At 42.4% G+C, this 26116-nt stretch overlaps 1 protein-coding gene across 4 annotated transcripts in view; it reads right to left on the bottom strand.

Annotated features, from left to right (window-relative positions):
- The window catches only part of rcan2 (regulator of calcineurin 2), a 362913-nt gene that overhangs the window by 15058 nt on the left and 321739 nt on the right, over positions 1 to 26116 (bottom strand). The window lies entirely within an intron of this gene.

Below are 26116 nucleotides of genomic sequence, written 5' to 3'. Positions count from 1 at the left end.
CCGAAGTCCACCTTGGAGGATGGTTACCCAAAGGTCCGAGGTTGAATGTCCTGGACCACTGAAGTGTTCCCCAAATGGAAGGGAACACTCTTGTCTGTTGATTGTTGTGTGGTGCCCATTCATCCGTTATCGTAGCCTTTGCTCAGTTTCCCCAATGTACCATGCCTCCGGGCATCCTTGCCTGCAGCATATAAGACGTGTCAGAGTGTGGACATGGATACCACCATTACACATGGGAACACCTCCCACCATGTACGTGGCAAGTACTCATGTGACTCAGCTAACAGTAGCACAGTCGTTAGCACTGCTGCCTCACAGTGGCAAAGACCCGGGTCCAATTCCTGCCTCAGGCAACTGACTGTGTGGAGTTTGCACATTCTCCCCATGTCTGCCTGGGTTTCCTCCGGGTGCTCCGGTTTCCCCTCTCAGTCCAAAAATGTGCAGGTTAAGTGAATTGGCCATGCTAAATTGCCCTTAGTGTTAGGTGAAGGGGTAAACGTAGGGGAATGGGTCTAGGTGGGTTGCTCTTTGGAAGGTCGGTGTGGACTTGTTGGGCTGAAGGGCTGTAAGTAATCTAATCTCATACGTTGCAGGCAAGGATGCCCGGAGGCATGGTACATTGGGGAAACTGAGCAAAGGCTACGGCAACGGATGAATGGGCACCGCACAACAATCAACAGACAGGAGGGTTCCCTCCCAGTTGAGGAACACTTCAGCGGTCCAGGACATTCAACCTCGGACCTTCGGGTAACCATCCTCCAAGGCGGACCTCAGGACAGGCAGCAGCACAAAGTGGCTGAGCAGAGGCTGATAACTAAGTTCGGTACCCATAGGGAGGGCCTCAACCGGGACCTTGGGTTCATGTCACACTACAGGTGACCACCATTGCACTATACACACAGACATTCCTACACACACAAACACACTCGGACACACACATACACAGACACACACACACCCTTACAGACACACACACTCCTACACTCAGACAGGCATCCTCTCAGAGACTTAAGGCACTCTATATACACACACACACACTCACAACCCCCAACCCAGACAGACACAAAGACCCACATGCACACATATATTTTGTGGGGTGAATTTGTACTTGCAGGATTACATTGTACTTTGCTCAAAAACTGTATGAATTCATGTAAAACTCTTATCTCACTTTTGAGATGAGAATCAATCTAAACATCATGGCATAGACAGAGAACACAGGGGGCTAACACCTTCAACATATTGTCTAGCTAACACCAATTGTTACAGCTAACCTGAGAATGCAACTTTTAAAAAAAGGTTTTGTGATTTACACATGAAAGAAGTGAAACTATCATGGTAGTCGAACAGATGAAAGTCTCAACAGACAATCAAGGTATTTTTCAATGTATAATTTCAGTTACATCATTCTGTTAATTTTTGCTATAAATTCTGTGTCTTACAATTGTGTCCTCCACAACCACCTGATGAAGGAGCGGCGCTCTGAAAGCTAGTGTGCTTCCAATTAAACCTGTTGGACTATAACCTGGTGTTGTGTGATTTTTAACTTTGACTTGACCGAAGTTTAGAAAGGGGGATGGAGAAACATGGATTCTAGTGTCACCCAATCCTGAATATTCTCATAAAATCCACTTCTGCAGTTGGGTACATACTACCTATATTATATAATCATTGCCACCAGGTCAGTGAGTAGCCTACTTACACCAGTAGACAAAGATGTGTGTGTATGTGTATGTTTGTGTTGTGTGTACAATGTTTAATAAGTACACAAAAGGACAGTTTGTCTCGCAGGTGGGTCCAAAAAGATTCTCTAGAACTGAGGCACTAAAGGAGAAGTGAATGCCACAGCACCCTCGAGAGGGTTATCCCAGTTTTAAAGAAAGGAGGTGGACACCAATAAAATTATTGGCATGACAATCCATAGAGTCACACTCACAGGTGTACAGCACGCAAACAGAACCTTCGGGTCAACTCATCCAGGTTGACCAGATATCATAACCTCAACTAGTCCATTTGCCAGCACTTGCCCCATATCCCTCTAAACCTTTTTTATTCATATACCATCCAGATGCCTTTTAAAATGTTGTAATTGTACCAGGCTCCACCACTTCCTCTGGTAGCTTATTGCATTCACGCACTACCCTCTGCATGAAAGGGTTGCTTCCTAGGTATCTATAAAATCTGACCTCTCTCACCGTAAACCTATACCCTCTAGTTCTGGACTCTCCCACCCCAGGGAAAAGACCTTCTCTTTATCCTGTCTATGCCCCTCATGACTTTATAAACCTCTATAAGGTCACCACTCAGCTTTTGACCCTCGAGGGAAAACAGCCCCAGCTTATTCAGCCTCTCCCTATAGCTCAAACCCTCCAACGCTGGCAACATCCTTATAAGCCTTTTCTGAAACCTCAAGTTTCACAACATCTTTATGATAGGAATGAAACTAAAATTGCACACAATATTCCAAAAGTGGCCTAACCAAGGTCCTGTACAATTGCAACATGACCTCTCAATTCCTATACTCAATGTGCTGACCAATAAAGGAAAGCACACCAAATTTCTTCTTCACTATCTGATCTACCAGCGACTCTGCTTTCAAGGAACTATGAACCTGCATTCCAAGGTCTCTTTGTTCAGCAACACTCCCGAGGATCTTACTATTAAGTGTGTAAATCCAGTTCTGACTTACATTTCCAAAATGCAGCACCTCGCATTTATCTAAATTAAACTCCATCAAAATTAAGCTGCCACGTCTCAGCCCATTGACCCAAATGATCAAGGTCCCATTGTACCCTGAAGTAACCTTCTTCGCTGTCCACTACACCTTCAATTTTGGTGTCATCTGCAAACTTACTAATTGTACCTCTTATGCTCACATCCAAATCATTTATATAAAATGAAGAAAAGTAGTGGACCCAGCACCGATCCTTTTGGCACTCCACTGGTCACAGGCCTCCAATCTAAAAAGCAATACTCCACCACCACCCTCTGTCTTCTATCTTTGAATCTGTTCCATATCCAAATGGCTAGTCCCTGTATTCCATGTGATCTAACCTTGCTAATGAGTCTCCCATGAGGAACGTTGTCGAATCCATATAGATCACATCTACCACTCTGCCCTCATGAATCCTCTTGTTTAACACTTCAAAAAACTCAGTCAAGTTTGAGAGACATGGTTTCTCACCCACAAAGCCATGCTGACTATCCTTAATTAGTTCTTGCCTTTCCAAATACATGTAAATCCTGTTCCTCAGGATTCCTTCCAACAACGTGCCCACCACCAATGTCAGGCTCACCGGTCTATAGTTCCCTGGCTTTTCCTTACCCATCTTTGTTAAATAGTGGCACCACGTTTGCCAACCCCCAGTCCTCCAACACCTCACCTGTGACTATCGATGATACAAATATCTCAGCAAGGGGCCCAGCAATCACTTCCCTAGCTTCCCAGAGTTCTAGGGTACACCTGATTAGGCCCTGGGGATTTATCAGTTTCAAGACATCCAGCATCACCTCCTCTATAATATGGACATTTTTCAAGATGTCACCATTTATTTCCCCACATTCTATATCTTCCATGTCCTTCCCCACAATAAACAGTGATGCAATGTTCATTTTATATCTCCCCCATCTCCTGCGGCTCCACACACACTGCCTTCCTGATCTTTCAGGGGCCCTATTCTCTCCATAGTTACCCTTTTGTCCTTAATGTATTTGTAAAAACCCTTTGGATTCTCCTTAATTCTATTTGCCAAAGCTATCTCATGTCCCAATTTTGCCCTCCTGATTTCCCTCTGAAGTATACTCCTATTGCCTTTATTCTCTTCAACGATTCACTCAATCTATCCTTTCTATACCTGACATATGCTTCCTTCTTTTTCTTAACCAAAACCTCAATTTCTCTAGTGATCCAGCATTCCCTACACCATCAGCCTTTCCTTTCACCACATAGGAATATACTGGTCTCTGGACTCTTGTTATCCCATTTTCCAGCCATCCCTTTACCTGCGAACTGCCCCAAACCAGCTTTTGAAAGTTCTTGCCTAATACAGTCAAAATTAGACTTCCTCCAATTTAGAACTTCAACTATAATAGTCGCTGGCCCCAAAGTGCTCCCCCACTGACACCTCAGTCATCTGTCCTGCCTTATTCTCCAAGCGTAGGTCAAGTTTTGTACCACATACTGAATCAGAAAATTTTCTTGTACATTCTTAAATTCCTCTCCATCTAAAGCCTTAACACTAAACCGAAACACATAATCCCAGTCTATGTTTGGAAAGTTAAAATGCCCTACCATAACCACCTTATTATTCTTACAGATAATTGAAATCTCCTGACAAATTTGTTTCTCAATTTCCCTCTGACTATTTAGGGGTCTATAATACAATCCCAATAAGGTGATCATCCTTTTCTTATTTCTCAGTTCCACCCAAATACCTTCCCTGGATGTATTCCTAGGAATATCCTCCCTCAGCACAGCTGTAATGCTATCCCTTATCAAAAATGCTACTCTCCCTCCTCTCTTGCCTCCCTTTCTATCCCTCCTATAGTATTTGTATCCTGCAACATTAAGCTGCCAGTCCTGTCCATCCCTGAGCCATATTTCAGCAATTGCTATGATATCTCAGTCCCATATTCCTAGCCATGTCTTGAGTTCATCTGCCTTCCCTATTAGGCCTCTTGCATTGAAGTAAATGCAGTTTAAATTATCAGTCCTACCTTGTTCTCTGCTTTGTTCCTGCCTGCACTGACTATTTGACTCGCTCCCTTTCCCAACTGTACCACTCTCAGATTGATCTCTTTCCTCACTATCTCCCTAGGTACCCCCCCAACCCTGCCTTATTCGGTTAAATCCTCCCGAGCAGCTCTCGCATATCTCCCTGCCAGCATATTAGTCCCCTTCCAATTCAGATGCAGTCCATCCTTCTTGTACAGGTCATAGAATCATAGAGTCATAGAGATGTACAGCATGGAAACAGACCCTTCGGTCCAACCCGTCCATGCCGACCAGATATCCCAACCCAATCTAGTCCCACCTGCCAGCACCCGGCACATATCCCTCCAAACCCTTCCTATTCATATACCCATCCAAATGCCTCTTAAATGTTGCAATTGTACCAGCCTCCACCACTTCTTCTGGCAGCTCATTTCATACACATACCACCCTCTGCGTGAAAAAATTGCCCCTTAGGTCTCTTTTATATCTTTCCCCTCTCACCCTAAACCTTTGTTCTCTAGTTATGGACTCCCCAACCCGAAGGAAAAGATCTTGTCTATTTATCCTATCCATGCCCCTCATAATTTTGTAAATCTCTATAAGGTCACCCCTCAGCCTCTGACGCTCCAGGGAAAACAGCCCCGGCCTGTTCAGCCTCTCCCTGTAGCTCAGATCCTCCAACCCTGGCAACATCCTTGTAAATCTTTTCTGAACGCTTTCAAGTTTCACAACATCTTTCCGATAGGAAGGAGACCAGAAATAGTGGGCGGCAAGGTGGCACAGTGGTTAGCACTGCTGCCTCACAGCAGTGGGTTCAATTCCCGCCTCTGGCGACTCTCTGTGTGGAGTTTGCACACTCTCCCCGTGTCTGCATGGGTTTCCTCCGGGTGCTCCGGTTTCCTCCCACAATCCAAAAATGTGCAGGTTAGGTGAATTGGCCATGCTAAATTGCCTGTAGTGTTAGGTGAAGAGGTAAATGTAGGGGAATGGGTCTAGGTGGGTTGCGCTTCGGCGGGTTGGTGTGGACTTGTTGGGCTGAAGGGCCTGTTTCCACACTAAGTAATCTAATCTAATCGTACGCAATATTCCAACAGTGGCTTAACCAATGTCCTATACAGCCGCAACATGACCTCCCAACTCCTGTACTCAATACTCTGACCAATAAAGAAAAGCATACCAAACGCCTTCTTTACTATCCTATCTACCTGTGACTCCATTTTCAAGGAGCTATGAACCTGCACTCCAAGGTCTCTATGCTCCAAGGTCACATCTACCCCAGAAGAGATTCCAATGATCCAAAAATGTGAACCCTTCTACCCTGCAACAGCTCCCCAGCCATGCATTCATCTGCTCTATCCTCCTATTCCTAGGCTCACTAGCTCGTAGCACCGGGAGTAATCCAGATATTACTACTCTCGAGGACCTCCTTTCTAAATTCCTCCCTAACTTTCAATAATCTCCTTTCAGCATCTCATCCTTTTCCCTTCCTATGTTGTTAGTTCCAATATGTACAATGACCTCCTGCTGGTCCCTCGCCCCTTAGGGTACTGAATGTTTTCAGAGATATCCTGACACCAGGGAGGCAACACACCATTCTATTTTTTTTTGCTGCTGGCCACAGAGACGTCTGTCTGTGCCTCTGACTAGGAAGTCCCCTATCACAATCGATCGTTTGGAACCTGACATTCTCCTCATTATAGGAGAGCCTGTCTTGATACCAGAAACTTAGCTGTTCATGCTACATTCCCCTGAGACTCCATCACCCCCTACATTTTCCAAAACAGCATACTTGTTTGAAATGGGGATAGCCACATAAGACTCCTGCACCACCTGCCTACTCCTCCTACCTTTCCTGGAGTTAACCCATCTACCTGACTGTATCTGCAGGCTTTCTCTCTTCCTACAACTGCCATCCATCATTCCCCTTAGCTCTTGTAAATTCCAAATTGCCTCTAACTGCCACTTCAACCAATCTATGACATCTGATCAGACTCGCAACCAAAGATACTTCTGCAGACATAATCATCATTAACGTGGAAACTCTCACTAAACTCCCATATCTGACTGGAAGAGCATATCACTCAATTAAAGGCCATCTTTGCTCCTTCACAATCTACACACCCACAAAATAGCATCATCGTTTTGCTCTTTAAAAAAAGTACTCCAGGCTATTAGTAGATCTGGTTATAGTTTTAAATTTTAATCAAGAGACAGATTACAGTAAAATGTATTCAAGAAAGAGCCCAATCTACTGACTACTGCAGACTTACAACAAGGTTACATATTAAAAACTATGCACTTATCGGTTTCTGTCTGTGAGCTCTCCCAAGGTCAGCTGTGAATTTCACTGTTTGGAGTACATCTAGGAAATATTAACAATGTCCAGAGATACAGGAGGCAATGTAGGAATAGTTCCATGAATCAGTCGAGATAGGGAAGAGTTCAGCAAGATCTTCCATTAGTCAATATACCAGGCCCACAGAACACTTACATAGAGCTCCTCTTCACACTATACTAATACTTTCAAACCTGACAATGCATTCCATGCTTTGCTGACTCCTTTATATCACAAATCCTTTTCCTACAATGCAATAGTAATCACTGTTTTGGAAGATCCCAGAGTTGTGAAAGGCTCTGTATAAATCCAAATCTTTAATTTAGATATTTCTTGACTCCAATTTTCACATGTATTTAGCCTAAAATAATCTCATCTCATCCCATCAGAGAAGGTGATGGCTGTAAGATCTGAGAGAGAAATTAGGAGGGGAAAGGTATCTTTGGAAGTCTGGAATGCTATGGAAAGTAGAAGAGATGAGGCAGTGGGGAGTGTCCAGCCAGTTTTTGCTTTGTTATAAACTTTGCTTCTCTCTTCCTGTTTTCAACTTATTTGCTATTTCTGAAGTATAAACCTTTGCCTTTTATCATGCCACTTGAAGTGAAAAAAAAACATAACATTATGACACTCATCAGGACACCACCAAGCCCACTGTCACTTGTTTCTTTTGGCAGAAGAGTCTGCTCTCCCTAGTGGTTAGCCTGGAGTTGGGAAGAGTATTTGTGTCATACTTGACTCTGTCATTTTCCTGCATCTGCCAATACTATGTTCTCAAAGAGAATGCCCAGGGTGACCTTTCCTGTCTGCCATCAACTGGGGCTTTTAAATGACCAATTCAGGGACTCCTCCAGCTGCAGTCAGCTCTGTCAAAGTGCAGAATTCAGAATAGTTGCAACTGTGCAACCAGCTTGTCAGTTTCCAACGGGGAATGCACCAAAAATACTTAATGTTGTGACCATTGACTATTGAGAAGGGCTGTGGCACACAGAATCACCCCTGTCCTTGCTGCTGATCCCCCTGCACCAGTTTCCCTGCAACCGACAACTCAAGAAATCCCTCTTGAAATTATTTTGGACACTTCACAATTCTTAAATCCTGATGCCTGTCATTCCAACTACAGCCACGATGTCCCGTGTGGCACTGATGGGTACAAGAGCTGCCACTCTGTAGACAAGTCTTCTGCCTCCAAGGTCTTGATTTCAACACCAAGTTCACTGGTAGTCCCAATACAGACTGATTGGCTTGTGGTTCAAAGCAAGAAACAGAGTCTGGGTATCTTGTTAGCTCTCTAGCCAACAGGTTAAACCCTGACACCTCAACAAGACTCCCTCCTTCAGTTGTATCACATTAAGGGAATTGATGTCCAACTAATGTCATCATGCCAGCAATTGATAAGTCCACCACTTTCTCTCTTCCACTGAAGTATCAGCTCAATGCCTACTTTCAAGTATTTAATGGGGAGAATGCACTGAATTAAATATACAGCATGACTGTGTTGGAAGAAAAAAGCAATCACTGACCAGAGACCAGAGTGCATCCAGTCTCAGACGGTGAGCCCAAAAATATGCAGCTCATTAGATGTACAGAGAAACCTCGATTATCTGAACATCAATTATCCAAATTTCAGACTATCCATAGGCGATCTCAAGGTCCCAATAGAAATGTTATGTCAAAAGAGCTGTTTCAACTCTGGTCGCGTCTTTTGTTTACAGGTACAATGATTAAAAATGAACTGGATTCACTGAAATGCTGCCAAGAACAGTCCTGGACAGTCCAGGCACCGTCTCCAAATGACTGACCTCCCGCCCTCTCTTTCTCCCCCAACACACTTTCCCTGGAGTTCTACACAGCAGTGTAGCCTAAACCTCCCTTCCCCAGATAATCTCTCCAACATTGTCCTGTACTGGGCAGAGGTAGAACCTGTCAAAACCTTGCAATAAAAAGTTGCGTGTGTGGTATTTGGAGACTTAGCCCACAAAGGCAGCAGTAGTCTTACTGTTGGTGTACAATCCGGCTGCCCCGGGGAGGCAGGGGTGAGGGTGTGGACAGTGGGTGGGGATGGACGGGGGCACAGGGTTGGGGGAGGGGTGCTGTTGGACGGGATTTGGGGGTGGGGTGGAGATGGATGGAGTTGGGGAGATGGGGCTCACGCACGGTGTGCTGCTGTCTAGTCTCCTGAACAGGGAGCAGACCTCACAATACTCCAAACCCCAGAAGAAATCAATTAACCAAATAATCAATTATCCGAAAGAAATAGTGCCCACCCATCTCGTTTGGATAATCGAGGTTCCTCTGTATTTTCAGAAGAGGGTATATTGAGTATTAGGGTTAGGTTTCAGCGCTGAAGATCAGTGAGTTGCAGACAGAAATCTAAAAGAGGTCTTTGCTGTTTATATGACAGGAAATTTGCATAACAATGAGAGATGTACACACCCTGCCTTCCAAACCAGAGGATGATAATAATTTTCTTAGTTGCAAAACCTAAGCTTAGAAGCTTAGGTTTGCAGGATGGAACAAGTATAACCTTCGGTTTAAAGAGACTTGGGGTTCAATTAGTGAGAACACTAAGGCAGTGTTTCACAGATCTCATTTGAGATTAATTGCAGTAGCATTGACAATAAACACAGCCTTTTTTTAAAACTGAGAACTGCAGCCTTTTATTTTACATTTTAAAATGCAGGGGATTTAAATAACTCAGATCATTACACTTAAACAGATTTTATCTTCTTTTCAAGAGCATTTTATGTGTATTCCAGAAATTTGGGACACTGACATTACATGCTTTTGGAAAGTAAAAAGAGAGTCTGTTTCACCTCAGTATTGATCAGATATGGCCCTACTGAGTTGAGGTTTCCTGACTGTGTTATTCATCCCCCTTCCCTGTCTGAAAAGAACAGGATCTGCTGGAAATGAGGCAAGAATTTCTACATTCCACTCCCACCTGCCAATTGTAAAGGCCACAAGAGTCAGTTTGATTCCACTGAAATCTTGCTCTATTCATCAAATATTGTTTAGACAGGAGAACAAATTTGAATTGTAGCCCGAGAGAAGAGTACTGAGGTACATAATTTTGCGCTAGGGTTCACAAATGAGCTGAACCCTATATGCTATGAACAATGTAATGAACCTGGCAGATGTTATTACTGGACGAGTCAGATCCCAGGCCTGATATAACTTTATTTGTTTTGGCTTTAATGCAGTGATCTCTTGCTGAACACTGAGCACACAATGGTTCAGATTTTGATTTAACAACAAATGGAAATTTATTACAAAAAGAGCAAAGAAGAAATAGAATAATCCAAATTATCTCCTTAAGAGACACTGTGCATAATTTCCTGGATGTTCAGGAATCCTATTGGTTACACAATGACAGTTTTCTCAAGCTGTTTTCCGTTATTTGTGGGTGATGAGATAAAATCAATTGGTGACTAAAACAAAGCATGAGTCATTTGGTCATTTCTTTTCATAATCTACTGACAACTTATTGACATACATGCTGAAGCCTCTAATAAAACTATGTAGCGACTCTGCAGCAGAAAATAAAGGGCAGTTGTGAAATTGATAATCCCAAGCAGTTCAATGACTTTAGAAGGGTTGGCTGTAGGTCTGGTTGCAATATGAAGCTTAACTTTATCATGGCATCTCTTGTAAATCTGAATCTCCAGAGCCACAGCTCATGTGCCAAGTAGAAAGATGTGTGTCTTTGTAGATTCCTGTAGATGTGCTGGATGATGGATGCAGAGGGTCTCTATTTCAGTCTACTCTGTGTGCATCTTTCAAGTTATCTTAGGGTGTTTTGATTGGAAAACTAACAAACAGGGTTGTGGAGAATAGAACAATAATACTTCAACAATAGCTACAAATGTTCCCTGAGCAAAAAACAGATTAAAAAAAAACTTCCAACCTTAGCAATGCTGAATGCCGAAATTGAGTGCAGGCTGGTGTAAATGGAAGAGGTAGATCACATATTTCAGTGGGGTCACAATAGCTCCAAACCAAAGCTGGATATGAAAGCTAAGTCCCAATACTACTTTGACCATTTAGGAGACCCTAGCTACATTTCAGATCATAGAATCACCATAATGTGGAATCAGACCATTTGGCCCATTGAGTACCTACTGACCCTCTGAAGAGCATTCCACCCACACCCATCTCACTATCCTATCCCTGTAACCTTGCATTTCCCATGATTAATCCACCTAGCCTGCACATACATGTGTACAAGAGAAATTTAACAATCCACCTAACCTGCACATCTTTGGATTGTGGGAGGAAATCAAAGCATAGCAAGGAAACCCACACAGACATAGAGAATGTGCAAACTCCTCAAAGAGAGTAGCCAGAGAATGGAATTGAACCCAGGACCCTGGCACTGTGAGGTAGCAGTGCTAGCTACCATGTCATGCCAAATTTCAGTTCCTTCCAGCAGCTTATTTACTGCCAGAATTTCTATCTCTTTAAAAGGTGGGAATCTGCCACCACGAGCTGCCAGGCAAAGGACTTGACACTCCTCAGTTCTGCTACCATGTGTGGTGGCCACTGCTGGGACTGTATCCAGCTGAACGGACAGAGTGTGAATCCTGTGCTTGGAATTAGGTGAGTGGAGTTAGGAAGAAATGGCGTTGGGCCAATCAGGTAGAGCCCAGCAAACAGAAGAGGTAGCTGGGAGGGCATACAAAGAGCCTGCCAAGGTTCACCAGGAGGTCTCCTCACATGCTGTAGAGCCAATCAGCTGCTGGTAAAGTGCTAGAGCTCGAAAGAGGATATATTTAAGTAGCATATTTGGCCTACAATGGGAAGATTGTCCTCCATTTTCCCTGCCACTGACAGAATGCCATGGTTACAGGAAGGCCACGTGCAATCTGTCTCCCCCTACATTTTACATGGCTCTCTCGTGCCTCCCAGTCTATCTCTGGAGATCTAGAAAATGTAGCCTATTATTTTCAGGCTAACATTACATTTCAATTTTACTTAAATTTCAGAATAAATCTGTTTCTGGTGGCAGCTTCCTGACTATGTTAAGTGTGGCATGGGAACTGTTCATGCAAAATAGGAAGAAACCTACTGTGACTGCTCTTTCCATTTTCTAATTGCTAAGGCTCACTTTATTTAGAGACGTTACTGATGGGAAAATCTACCTCACTGTCCCAGACACTCAGGACTGTAATGCTAGAAGCAGGCTGTTGGTGAAGTTTATGGAGCTGAATTTTAGATTGTTTTAGCTAAGTCTGAGTTGCACCACGTTTTCTGGAGGGATTCCTATCACAAATCCTAACAAGATTGCTGGCAGTATCTTATGCTGTGTTAAATAACTTTCCTGCCCATATGGCATACCTCACTTCTGATTCCAGACCCATCTTACTATACACCATTCCTGGAACAACTCAGCAGAGATCCAAAAATTCACTGGCCTCCCTTGTACCCATGCCATCTTTAAAAGGCCTTTGTACACTCTGATAAATACTCAGTTGGGAGCTGCCCTGCCTCATTCCTGACATTTGCTCCAGACATGAAAGTCCTGCTCAGTAGGTGGTGGAGAGGTAGAACTTCCACTTGCCCCAGGATCAGAGGAGACCATGAGCACGCCAGCCTTGGGTCAGTACAATCTCAGCCATGTGGAGGAAGGCACTGCACTGAAGGAGGAACGTTAATGTCCTTCTATATTCTGCTTCTGTAAGTGCAATCTTTTCTTAATAGTTCATACACCTCCCAGCAAAGCTCATGCTCTACCACTCTCGCTAATGCCTGCAATATCTTTCCTCATTTGTTGTCACACACCCCATACCCTTCCTCTGCATGGCCTCTGTGCTGTCTACCCAATTGGTCACCTCCCCAGTTGTACACCTACATTCATCTCTCTTAATACATATGTCTCCCTTTTTTCTAGAGGAAAACATCTCCCAATGGTCAGAAGGATTCAAGACATATGGTGAGTTGCCCAACATTCAGTTCATCATCCTTTATGTGAAAAGTATTCTGACTCTGATCACCCGGACTGCTAACTGACTGTATTCAAGACTGTATTCAAGACTGGCATTTGAAGTTGCCCCTGACTAAATGTACCAGGACCCTGAGTGAAGGTTATTCCTCTTGACTTAACCAAGGCCTGTTGACAATCATGACAAGCTTCCTGCCTTTATGTCAGCACTAAATATTAAGTAACACAAAAGTAATATGACCCTGGTTGCTCTAGATGAGAGACCAAAATGTTATGCAAGGCCTTGTTACAGCATTACAAAAGCCTTTGAGTCCACCAAGGTGCAGCACTGAAGTGCAAAAAGGTCCTGTAAGCGAATTAGAAATATGCCACAGTGGTTCTCAGAGGCTGGCACTTATCAAATGTCCATGGATGTGGCTTGTGTGTGGCTGGTGCCCATGAAACATTCCGGAGAATGTAGGTGTCCAGTGTCTAACCTTTTGGAGGAACTGGCTGAATCTGCCAGGTGATAAATCAGAATTACTTGTGAGTTTTGTTTGTTCAGTGAATTTATTATGATCATAAGCTGAATATTAATGAGGTGATTTGGGCCATTAACAAGAGGTTCAACAAGGGTTAATCCCAGTTAATTGGCAATTTATTGCTGCATGGTGAGAATCTTGCCAGCCACCTGTGAAAAACATAAAAGGTGGCACGAGGTGCTCTTATTGGAAATTAGCCTCACCACACTTCTCACCCGATTCTATCACAAATCTTACCATAACTCACATCGCTCAGACCCCCATACGTTTCTGCCTATGATTCAGTCAATTGTAATAGCGGAGCAATCTATACCCTTCTCAGGGATGCTACATATGCTTGCATAGCATACAATCATTTAAATTGCTGAATATTGTGAATTTTTGTCCCATGGTGGCCAAATTAGGATTACCTAACTCTCATTCATATTTTCTCTCTCTTTTTGTGGATCACTGAAGATAAGTCTCAAGTATGGAAGAGACTATATTGATTAATGCCAGTAACGCCTTATCTGTTACACTGAATTGATAGCCAGAAAAAGAATCCATTCATTATCTATGAATTACAGGAGGTGTTTCCACAAATTGCTGAATGCCATGAGATTTCCATATATTGAATTTCTTTTGGAACCCTCGACCATAGCTCGTAAGTAGTAATGATGATTTGCTGTCTCCTCTGTTCTCTCTTCCTTCCTTAGTGACAGCTTCAGATGAATAATGTGCTGAATTTTGGTCAGTTCTGTGCTGTTGACTCAGTGTACTTAAATGTAGCCTAAGCTGAAACTGACACTGGAGTTAAAAAAGAAAATTCTGAGCCACAGCAGCTGCTTGTGAAAAGACTCTTTGATTGAAATCCAGGATTGCAAGGCAGTAACTGGCACTAAATTTTAAAGGAAATTTAGGAGGAAACCAGTTCAGAAGAGCTAGATGTTAGTTTTGTGAATGTCACATAAAATTATTGGTTTCTGACAAACTCAATTTCTGGGTAAGAAATTGGAGTTGAACTGCAACATTTTCAAATCCAATCCTTCAGGAAGTGTTCCAGCTGCAGAACTCGTGGCTGCCAACATCTGAGCAGCCAGGCTCCCACCTGAAACAGCTGCTAGGTCATGTGAATATGCTAATAAAGGTTCCTAATACCTCCAGGACCACAATGTTAACATAAGGTTTAAAGTGACCTAGCTAGTGGTCTTTAAACAGACTACTAGAAGCAAAATGAAGAACAGTTACATTTTGGCCTCTTCCTAATCTTAATTGGGAGAAGCACGGACAGCCCGAGGTGGAACTCTCTCATGTTTACCTGCCTACAGGCTGTATCAGTCCTATTGCTAAATGAAAAGAATTAGTTGATAAGAGGAAGTGATAATCTAGTGGTATTATTGCTAGACTATTAACCCAAGAGTTGTACTGGAGACCCAGATTCAAATTCTGCCATGGCAGAAGGTGGAATTTGAATTCAATAACAAATCTGGAATTGAGAGTCCAATGATGATTGTGAAACTTATCAAATGTCAGAAAAAAAAACCATATGATTCACTAATGTTCTTTAGGGAAGAAAACTGCCATCCTTTCCTGGTCTGGCTTACAGCAATGTGGTTGATTCTTAACTGTTCTAGGAAATACATGGTGACTTGGCTAGTGACACTCAATCCCATGAATGAGTTTTAAATTACAACTATAGGGAGTATGATATAAAGTGCAATATGATCTATTCCTGCTCCTTTTTTTAAAAAAAGAAGTTTGGACATTTGCTTCAAAGTTCATCTCTGTTGCTGAATGTTCCTCACTTCTGGCTTTTTAAAAAAAAATGATTGCCTGCTGGTCTGACCTTATTTTTCTCTGCATCCTTGACTATTTTTGGCTGAAAGGTGAAGTAGAAAACTTACTTCCAGCCTTTGCCCAACTCAGTAGTCAGCTCAAACTGTAGATTAAGAGCACAGATTGTGACTGCTGCTGAGGAACTGTTTTGTACCTTCTCAGATCCTCTTTGTCAAAGGCCAGTTGTGTTTAAGAACTGTGCTTATGTACACAAATTTATGTTTGAAAACCCTAGGCATCAACACTATCAGTCTACCTATCTCCTCATTCTTTCACAGAGAATGGAAGAATATTTTGTTTCTTTATTTCTCTTTTGTATCAAAGTTCACCATTTCTTCTTTTCTGTGTCTGTGGTGGAGGAAAGCAGTTGCTGGAGCCTGCTGCGGTAGTGACAGTGTAGTGGATCTGGGTATCTGTTCCTTGTCGCCATTGTGGCTGCGGTTTTATCGAAGATTTCATAAGTCAGTGGGTCTCGTCCACTCCTCCTGGCAGTACTGCAGCGGTTTCAGTGCTGGCTATAGCAGTGGCAGCAGGGTGGTTCTAGTTCATTCCTCCTCACTATAGCTGAAATATGGTAGCAATTGAAGCAGGAATGGCTGGAGAGACGGCTTCAGCACCTTGGTGGGTCCAGTCTGTCCCTCCTTGCTATGGTGGTGAGACAGTGGCTTTGGTGTCAGCTTTGGCGGTAGCAGCGTGGTGGATCCGGTCTGGAAATCCTTGCTTTAGTGGCCTCAGGGGTGGCTGCAGCAGCGGTGTCCCATAAACATTTGAGAAACCCAGGAACCATGGAGGTAACAAAAAATTGAACTTGGTCCTAACTTTTTCTTAATTAACTTTTTTATACTTTCTGTAATTAAAGTTCACTGAATTGTGGCGACTTATGTACATCTCACTGTGGAAAAGGCATTTGACCCAACTTGACAATATCAGTCTTTAAGTTAATGATTAAATTCTCTCACCCCTTTTCATTTAACCAAAGCAATATGCTGGTCTCTTCCTTCCTCTCTCATGAAGTTGCTGCAGCCACCTTTAAATGTCCTAAGAGCTATTTTCAAAGATCATTGTTATTCCTGCTTTAATGAAAAAGTTACTTGCATTCCAAACATCACTTTTTCTTTACTGTACCAATACTGTTCAGATTGAAATGGAATCATGATCAGGAGTCTTTCCTGGGTCTGCCTTAGTCACATGACTTCAATCAACTGTGGGTGACAACCTTACAAAAACTTTGATAAAGACATTGTGGACTCCGGCTGTTGTCCTGTGCATACAAAACAAAACATCTCTTCTGCTATCCTAACAGAAGCAGAAGAAACACAATTCCAATAAGAATCTAAGGCCTTATCATTATTTCCATGACAGAAAATGTTGAATGCTTTGCATTTTGATCCATTGCAACATTCAGGTCTTTACATAATATATACTTTTAGTTCAAACTCAAAAGAGATCTTACCTGGCTAACACAAATTTTTATTTTTCAACAATCCTTGTCTTTAAGGTTTTTTTTTCCTGGTCTTTTGTCTTCTGGGCGAAGTTAATTCCTCAAACACACAAATTTGTCAGTATTTGCTAAAAGTGATGCAAGCTGCTAAATGTTTCAGCCTTAGTTTGCCAACATTGCCAAATCAAAGCAAATTGTAGGGAAGCAAACTGAATCTTAATATAATAATAATAATGTAAGTCATTTGATAGATTCAAGCTTCATATTATCACGTTTGTAAGCCTGAGGCCAAGACTAAACCCCAACATATGCTATAAATTCAAGCAAATGTGGGTTGGAAGTAAATACAGCTTCACTAATTACACATCAATTGGACACAATACTCATTCATGCCAGTTGCTAAAGGCCGCTCCAAACATTGCAACTGAAAAGCTGATCAATATCAGTTGCTGATTCCTATGGATGCTTCATTCAAAACTTTAACTGCCAGTGGCCACCTGATTGTAATAGGGTCACACTTAGTTTGTGGTCCATCCTTCATTTCAACAACCAGAAAAATGGTGCTGTTTTGTTGGTGATGTGTAACACTTCATTACCTGCTATTTAATATTCTGGCCCTTGATCAACATGCCAGTGCATGATGTGCTCTGTAGTTTGAGCACCCACAAAGTGTGTTTGGTTAAGCTGGTTTGTATTTTTGTCCAAGTATTTTTTTAGTTTAGTATAGGTGTTGGCAGCACTTTAGAAACAAGGAAACTAAAATCATGTGATTTCCTCCACTGCTATCCAAGAATAAGTGCATAAGCTATCTACTATCTTCAAGATGGGGTCAGTGTAGGAAGCTTTCTGCTCCCTCTCACTTGGCCTGCTGCATTTCTTTTTTGTTTTGTTTCTTCAATTTTCTTTTGTATCAAAGTTCACCATTTCTTTTTTTCTGCGACTGTGGTGAAGGAGAGTAGTTGCTAGAGCCAGCTGTGGTGGCAGCAGCATGGTGGATCTAGATGGCTAGGCAAAAGTGAGGACTGCAGATGCTGGAAACCAGAGTCTAGATTAGAGTGGTGCTGGAAAAGCACAGCAGGTCAGGCAGCATCCAAGGAGCAGGAAAATCAATGTTTCGGGCAAAAGCCCTACATCAGGAATAGAGGCAGGGAGCCTCCAGTGGGAGACATAAATTGGCGGGGGGGGGGGGTGGTGGGTGGGCTGGGGCGAAGGTGGCAAAGAGTACAGTAGGTGAATGGGGGTGGGGATGGAGGTGATAGGTCAGAAGGGAGGATGGAGAGGATAGGTGGGAAGGGAGATTGGCAGGTAGGCAGTACGTAGTTGAAGAGCTTCAGGGCAGAGGAGATGACTGGAGGTTGCAGTGAGTGAGAGAGACTCACTGAGATTCTTGTGGAGAGAGGAGGAGGACTTCAAGGTAGGCATCCTTGTCATCCAAGTCATCTTCTCTGCCCTGAAGCTCTTCAACCATGCACTGCCTACCTGCCAATCTCCTTTCCCACCTCTCTGCTCCATCCTCCCTTCTGACCTATCACCTCCATCCCCACCCCCATTCACCTATTGTACTCCCCAGCACCCCCCACCCCCCAATTTATCTCTCCCCCCTGGAGGGTCCCTGCCTCTATTCCTGATGAAGGGCTCCTTGGATGCTGCCTGACCTGCTGTGCTTTTCCAGCATCACTCTAATCTAAAAACTGGTGGATCTGGATATCTGTTCCTAGTGGCCATAGTGGCTGCAGTTTTATTGAGGGTGTGTAGGTTAGGTGCATCAGAGATAATGTAGAGTCATGGGGAATGATTGGGTGAGGTTCTCTTCGGAGTTCAGTGTGGACTTGTTGGGCTGAGGACCTGTTTCATATTTTTCATATGTAGAGATTTCATATTTTAAAAAGTCATAGTTGGTGGGTCTTGTCCATTCCTACTAGCAGCACTGCAGCGATTTCAGTGCTGGCTATAGAGGTGGCAGCACGGTGGTTCCAGTCTGTTCCTCCTGGCTATAGCCGCAATATGGCAGCAATTGAAGCAGCAATAGCTGGAGTGACAGCTTCAGCTTCGGCAACTTGGTGGGTCCAGCCTGTTCCTCCTTGCTATGGCAGTGAGACAGAGGCTTCGGTGTCAGCTTTGGTTGTGGCAGTGTGATAGGTCCGGTCTGGAAATCCTTGTTTTGGTGGCCTCACGGGTGGCTTCAGCAGCGGTATCCCGTAGACATTTAAGAAACCCAGGAGCCGTGAAAGGAAGATTAACTTTGTGCTAATTTTGTCACAATTATTTCTTTTTATAGCTTCTGTAATTAAAATGGCAGTGAATTGTGGTGACTTTTACACATCTCACTGTATTTTCATAAATACAAGTGACAATAAATTGCTATACTATTCTATTCTAAACTATTCAATGCTGACTTCTCACTTGATGACACATTTGTCACTATTTGAGCTCTGCTATTAACGTTCTTCAAACACAGCCTTGCACGTTGTTAATGCTTAATCTCAAAAACAAATTTTCATCTTACATTTGTGACAGGAAGACTTGTACATTGGTAGCATACATTGGAAGTTTTGATGCAAGCTGTGTAAAATGTTTTGGAAAATTATACACAGTCCCTGTCAAAATTCCAGAACTACGCATTCCTGCCCATAAAAACAAAAGGTTGCACCTTTCAATATCTTGGCTAAATGTAATTTTCATTAAATTTCATGGAAGTTTTCTTTGCATGAGGCCTATTACGTTTTTTCATGCAACTGTTCCAAATCTGCCTTATTAACCATGCACTGTACCCAATGTCAGCCTTTGCCTCCAATATTAGCTGGCTCTCTACTCACTATAGCTGGAAGTACTTGTCACTTCTGGGATATCCTGGGATCCCTGATAACTGTGCCATCTTTAAAAGATCATCATGCACTCGCCAAATGCTGTGCTGTGCTGTGCTGTATAATTTGTGATATTTGCATCAGATATAGCAGACAAAGAAATATTGGTTCTCTGCTTGTCAGACAGGGACCTGGAGGTCCTGGCAGATGGGGGAGGTACAGGTAATGACCCATCCACTTCCCCAAGGACCATCAGAGGAGGCCACAACACTATATCCTGGCAGCCAGGTCCAGGGTTGCCACCTCAGTCAATGTGGTCTCAACCATTTGGAGGAACATACAGAAATGTTTCAGGAAGGTCAATAACTTTATCTGTTCCACATCATCTCTCTACTACTGCACAAACCTTCCCCTAAGGGTCATGCTCTACCACTCACTCTTGCCTGCAACTTCTTCCCTGTCTTGCTCTCACCCACCTTAACCTCCCAAGGCACTACCTCTGCACCTTCTACTTACTCACTCAGGATATCTTACCACCTTTATCTCACCTGCACAGCTGTTCCACCTAGTTTCCTCTTTCTGACTCCCTCCCTTTCTCCCATTACACAAGTGAACAGTAGGGCACAACAGTGAATGTGTGTGGGGTACCCAAAATTCAGCCCTCACCCCTGACAAGGAGTGGATCCAGACCTTGGCTGTCCGAGCAACTGACTAACCATGTCCCATCCCCTCAACTAATAGCAGATGCTGCCCTTAGCTTACTGTGCTGGGACCCCATGACTAACAGTTGTCACCCTTGACTTGACAGAGAAGTATTCCCCTTAGACTTTGAAATATTCACACTTTCATGCAGTACGTGCAATGAATGGTGAACAGCAACATGTCCACCCCCTTGACTGATAACGAGGTGCTAAGCATGACAAGATACAAGGTCATGTCTGTGCTTAAAGGAAAGCTAAGACAGAAATACCATGAGCCTTTAAAATGCAGATGAACGGTCAGTAAGCGAAAGGCAAGGCAAGCCAGAGATGCTATGAGCATCCAGGTAGCTGCAAAGTGAGTGAACACTAAGTGAATAAGTGATGAGCTCAGAGATGGACCCTGGTCCAGTCCTTGAATTGGGTGGTCTGACCCTGTGTACAAAAAGTGTGCTTGCAGCAACATTTCAATGAAAGGTAACAGTGCATTCCAAAGTGCAGCACTAAACTAAAGAAGCGTGCAGTATGTGAATTGGAAAAGTGCAGTGTTGAAAAAGAGAGGCTGACATGTGCCTGATGCCAATGTCCATACAGGAGATGGGGTTGAGGGGGATGCCTGTGACCGCTATCCTAGACCATGTCCTGAGACATTGGTGCCAGATATCCAAGAGGAGCAAGTGGAAGCTGCCGGCCCAGTTACCCACTCAAACTTCTAGGAAGTAAATTATGAGGGTGATAATGAGCAATAATCCCCATTAATAGGCTTCCTGTTTCTCATTAGCATGAATCTTGTCTTGACACTTTTTAAAAAATCATTTGCGGGATGTGGGCACTGCTGGCTATTTCTGCCTATCCCTAATCGCCCTTGAGAAGGTGGTGAGCTTAGTTGAAAAATTTGAGTTGTTAGACTCAACACGAAGAAAGGCCTCACTTCACATCTCAAACAATTCTGCCAAATGTTTGGGAGAATTTGGAATGTTTTAGCAAAATTTGTAAAATTATTCCTTAAGTAAAATTACTCAAAAGGTAAATTCTGCAATCCATGCTCACATTTAAATACTGTTTTAAGGTGAGGAAGCACAGTCTCACAAAACTACCCCATTAGTTTTGGGGTACCCCATTAGGCAATAGTAATTTCAAGGTCTATATATCTTACAATAAATAAAGTAGTAAAATATATGATGAAACATCCTTGGAATAGCAACTTTTTTAAGAGAACCAATATTCTGTAATGGTCAGGACAGTTTATACACTGCAATTAACATTTTTATTTTCTTAGCTGGAAGAATCCTTTCTAAAAGTTGCTTTAAAATAATCAAATGAGCTTGCAAAATTCATTTTGAATAAGATTTAATGAACTTAGAAGATGGTAACATTTCAATCTTAAGTACCTATGAATATAGGAATCAATCTCACAATCCTGTATTTAGCTTGTTGCCCCTGGTCTCATGTTCATTTTGAATGACTGACACGGAGTTATCTTAAAATGGTCAAACTGAACTGGGCATGAAAACAGGGCAGCAATGTGCTTTACTTATAAACATAAAAGGGGTGGGCCTGCCAGGGTACTGGAATACAGTTATTTCAGTTATGAAAGAATATACTTTTACTTGAATGGATCTCCTATTTTAGTACATTAACAGAATCATTTGAAAAAAAAACTATTTCTTGATCATTGCTGGCGTCTGCTCTCAGCAAGGGTAAAGAGGAGAGGTGGGGAGTACAAATGGTACAGTTGGCCTTACTTCCTTGGGGTTAAGGGAAAATGAGCACAAATTCCTATTTATATCCAGTGACAGTTGCTGAAAAGCGTACATTTGTGGATCTTAGGTGAGGACAGGAGATTCCTGATGAAGGGCTTATGCCTGAAATGTCAATTCTCGTGCTCTTTGGATGCTGCCTGAGCGGTGCACCACCCTCTGATCTCCAACATCTCACTTTCTCCTGAGGACAGGAGCAGACTGGCATAAACCATTGGACACTCACATTAAAATTGCTACCTGAGCAAAGCCAGGCACAGTGTCCAGAAAAAACATATAGGAAGTCATCACAAAGTTCTGGATGCAGACCTGAAAATTATGACCTTAAGTGAAATGACTTTCAGTGAAGCATTGACTCCCAAATGAATCAATGTTAAAGCCAGTGTTAGGTTTCTGCAAACATTTCTCACTCACAAAAATATATTGAAAAATGGTACTGCATCATATTCCTTGTTGAAATGATTTGCAAAATCCAATAAGTGATTAAATATAAAACAAATCGCTTGTACATTTAGGACTTTTTCAACATAAAACCTTAAACGTGAAGTTGAAATAATATACATTCATAAATAAGAGGCTGAAACCAGTAAGTACAGGCTGAACAACTGCATTTACCACTAGTTTGTTGCTAGGACTTCATTTCAAATTTGGAACTACATGCAGCAGAGACCGGAGATTTAAAGTTTAAAACTTTAAAGGATGGAGGCAGAATAAAATGAAGAGAGAATGACAGCAGGAGGAACAGGAGAGAAAGCCTTTAAAGAACAGCAGACTATACAGGAAGTAAGTAGGAAACAATATTCACAGAAACACTAATAAGATATAGGAGCAGAAATTAGGCCACTCAGCCTATTGAGTCTGCTCCGCCATTCAATCATGGCTTATAAGTTTCTCAACCTCATTCTCCTGCTTTCTCCCCGTAACCCTTGATACTCCAGAACCTATCTATCTCAGTCTTAAATATACTCAATGACCTGGTTTCCGTAGTCTTCTGTGGCAATAAATTCCATAGATTCACCACGCTCTGGATGAAGACATTTCTCATCTCTGTTTACTTCCCTTTACTCTAAGATTGAGCCCTCAGCTCTTCGTCTCTCCCATCAATGGAAATATCTTCCCAACATCTACTCTGTCCAGGCCATTCAGTATTCTGTATATTCAATCTTGAACAAATAAATTATCCTAATGTTGTTGACAATGTTAAAGCGAAACAACTTTAAATCAATTGGGAACTGTCTATGGATAATGACTTTGTGAGAGAAGAAAGGATAAGAAATACTTGTCGTCATGCTGGTCAGATATAGGACCAATGAAATTTAATGACGGCAGTGTGAAATTCTTTCAACCAAAAACTAAGGAAACAAGATGAACTAAGTTGTACATTTTAAAGAAGATGTCTTAGACTTATATGCACGGAAATCTTTCAAGGCAGAAGGTCAAGTTCAGAAGATTATTAAAAATGCATTTGGGATTCTTGTCTTCATTTAATAGGAGAATACAGTATTAAAGCAAGGACATCATGCTAAATCTTTTTAAAATGCTGATAAGACCTTGATCAGCTAGAAGACTGCTTTTGACTCTTGGCCTCACACTTTAGGAAAGGGTTTTAAAGCCAGAGAAGGTACAAAAGCGATTTACTAAAATTTCTCCAGGGCTGGAAGACCATATGCTTAGACACACAGAAAAAGATGTGGTTATTTGTCTTGGAGCCAGAAAGGTGTCAGTGCAATTTGATTTGGTGCTGAAAATCATGAATAATTTTGATGGTGTAAGAAATAAGAAACTATTGCCATAAGACACCACAGAAAGCATACACCAAATGGCTTACTTTTTTGTTCTATCATTCAATGATTTGATGAATTGGCAAAAAATTTGAAAAATAAAAATTTGGTCAGACAGGCATAAAATCTGATTAGTTAGATTTGTATTGAATATCATTGTTCACATTTACCTTTGGTATTCACTTTTACCTTTCTGGTTTGTGCTAACATTATTCTCCCTTTGTCTCAATGTAGCTCCCAAATCCCTAGTACCCTGTGGATTGCAACTGTATTGTGTCCAATAGAAACGGAATTCCCCATCTCCAAAACTATCAGGAGAATTATAGTTTACAAAAGTGTCTAAGCTACATTCCCAAGAGGAGCAGTGGTAAATGCCCAGGGATGGAACCAGCCTTGATCTACTTAACAAAAGCAAGCAGAAACCATCTTCAAAGCAAAAGTGACATAAGGCACAGGATAAATGAAGAGAGAAGACAGCTTTGGGAAATTCCCAATGGTGATGCTCTATCCAGTGCTCCAAGCCTATTTAAACTACATTTATTTTTCTTTCTTATTGCTTTATATTTTAATTATCAGAGTGGCTTTCTGTCATCCTGCAGATGCTTTCTCCAATATGAGACTGAAGCTATTGTTTCAGCTCTAAACTCCATTCTCTAACTAGTGACTCAATCCCTGTCCTTAGCAACAAGTCTGAGATTCAGGCACAGGCAGTCAGTTTGCAATCTGTGTCAATTCTGTTAAAAATGACACAATACCAGGTTAAAGTCGAACAGGTTTAATTGGAAGGCACACTAGCTTTCACAGTGCCGCTCCTTCATCAGGTGGTTGTGGACGGCTGATGAAGGAGCGGTGCTCCGAAAGCTAGTGTGCTTCCAATTCAACCTGTTGGTCTTTAACCTGGTGTTGTGTGATTTTTAACTTTGTGCACCCCAGTCCAACAGTGGCATCTCCAAATCATGTCAATTTTGGTGTGCACCCATGGTCTTGGGATAAGTAACACTGCCCATTTCCATGTTTATAACATCACATCATCAATGCTGGGAAAACCCATTATGTCAGTGCAACACATAAACCTGAATCTTCAACCAAAAGTGCAAAGTGACAAAATGTGGTATTTTGGAGCCCGAGCAAAACTGAAATCAATGGGAATTGGAGGAAAACTCTTCACTGGTTGAAGTTTTACTTACACAATGGAAGATAATTATAGTTGTTCAGGATCAAATATTTCAGTCCTGGGACATCACTGCAAGTCTTTTTCAGGGTAGTGTTCTTGGCCCAAACATCTCCAGCTACTTCATTAATAACCTTCCTTTCAGCACAAGGTTAGATAATTACATAATGTTCAGTACCATTTGTGACTCCCCAGATACTGAAGTAGTCTGTGTCCATCTGGACAACACACATGCTTCAGTTAATAAGTGGTAAGCAACATTCACATCATATATGGAAGGCAGTGAGTATATCTAAGAAGAGAGAATCTAATTACCTCCATTTATCAATCATTGGCATTACCATCACTCATTCAATATCCTATTCTTGGGATGATCATTGATTAGAAACTGAAGCGGAGCAGCTACGATGTAGCTACAAGACCAGGTTAGAAACTGGGAACTGTTTAGCACGTGCCTCACCTGGTGATTCCTCAAAGTCTGCCAACTGTCTTCAAAGCACAAGTGAGGAGTCATAGAGTCATAGAGATGTACAGCATAGAAACAGACCCTTCGGTCCAACTTGTCCATGCTGACCAGATATCCTAAATTAATCTAGACCCATTTGCTAGCACTTGGACCATATCTCTCTAAACCCTTCTTATTCACGTACCCATCCAGGTGCCTTTTAAATGTTGTATTTGTACCAGCCTCCACCCTTTCCTCTGGCAGCTCATTTTATACACTCACCAGGCCCCTTTTAAATCTCTCGTTTTGGACTCCCACACCCCAGGGAAAATGCCTTGTCTAATTACCCTATCCACCTCCCTTATGATTTTAAAAACCTCTACAAGGTCACCCCTCATCCTCTGATGCTCCAGGGAAAACAGCCCCAGCCTATTCAGCCTCTCCGTATAGCTCAAACCCTTCAGCTCTGGCAACATCCTTGTAAATCTTTTCTGAACCCTTTCAAGTTTCACTATGTCCTTCCTATAGCAGTGAGACCAGAATTGCACACAGTATTCCAAAAGTGGGCTATCCAATGCCCTGCACATCTGCCACATGACCTCCCAACTCCTATGTTAGATGCGCTGACCAATAAAGGAAAGCATACCAAAAGCTGCTTGATACCATCCAGACCAAAGCATTCTGAAACATAGG

Source organism: Chiloscyllium punctatum, chromosome 3, assembly GCF_047496795.1.
Source record: "Chiloscyllium punctatum isolate Juve2018m chromosome 3, sChiPun1.3, whole genome shotgun sequence".
NCBI classification, from domain to species: Eukaryota; Metazoa; Chordata; class Chondrichthyes; order Orectolobiformes; family Hemiscylliidae; genus Chiloscyllium; species Chiloscyllium punctatum.
This window is presented reverse-complemented; position numbering and strand designations above follow the sequence as displayed.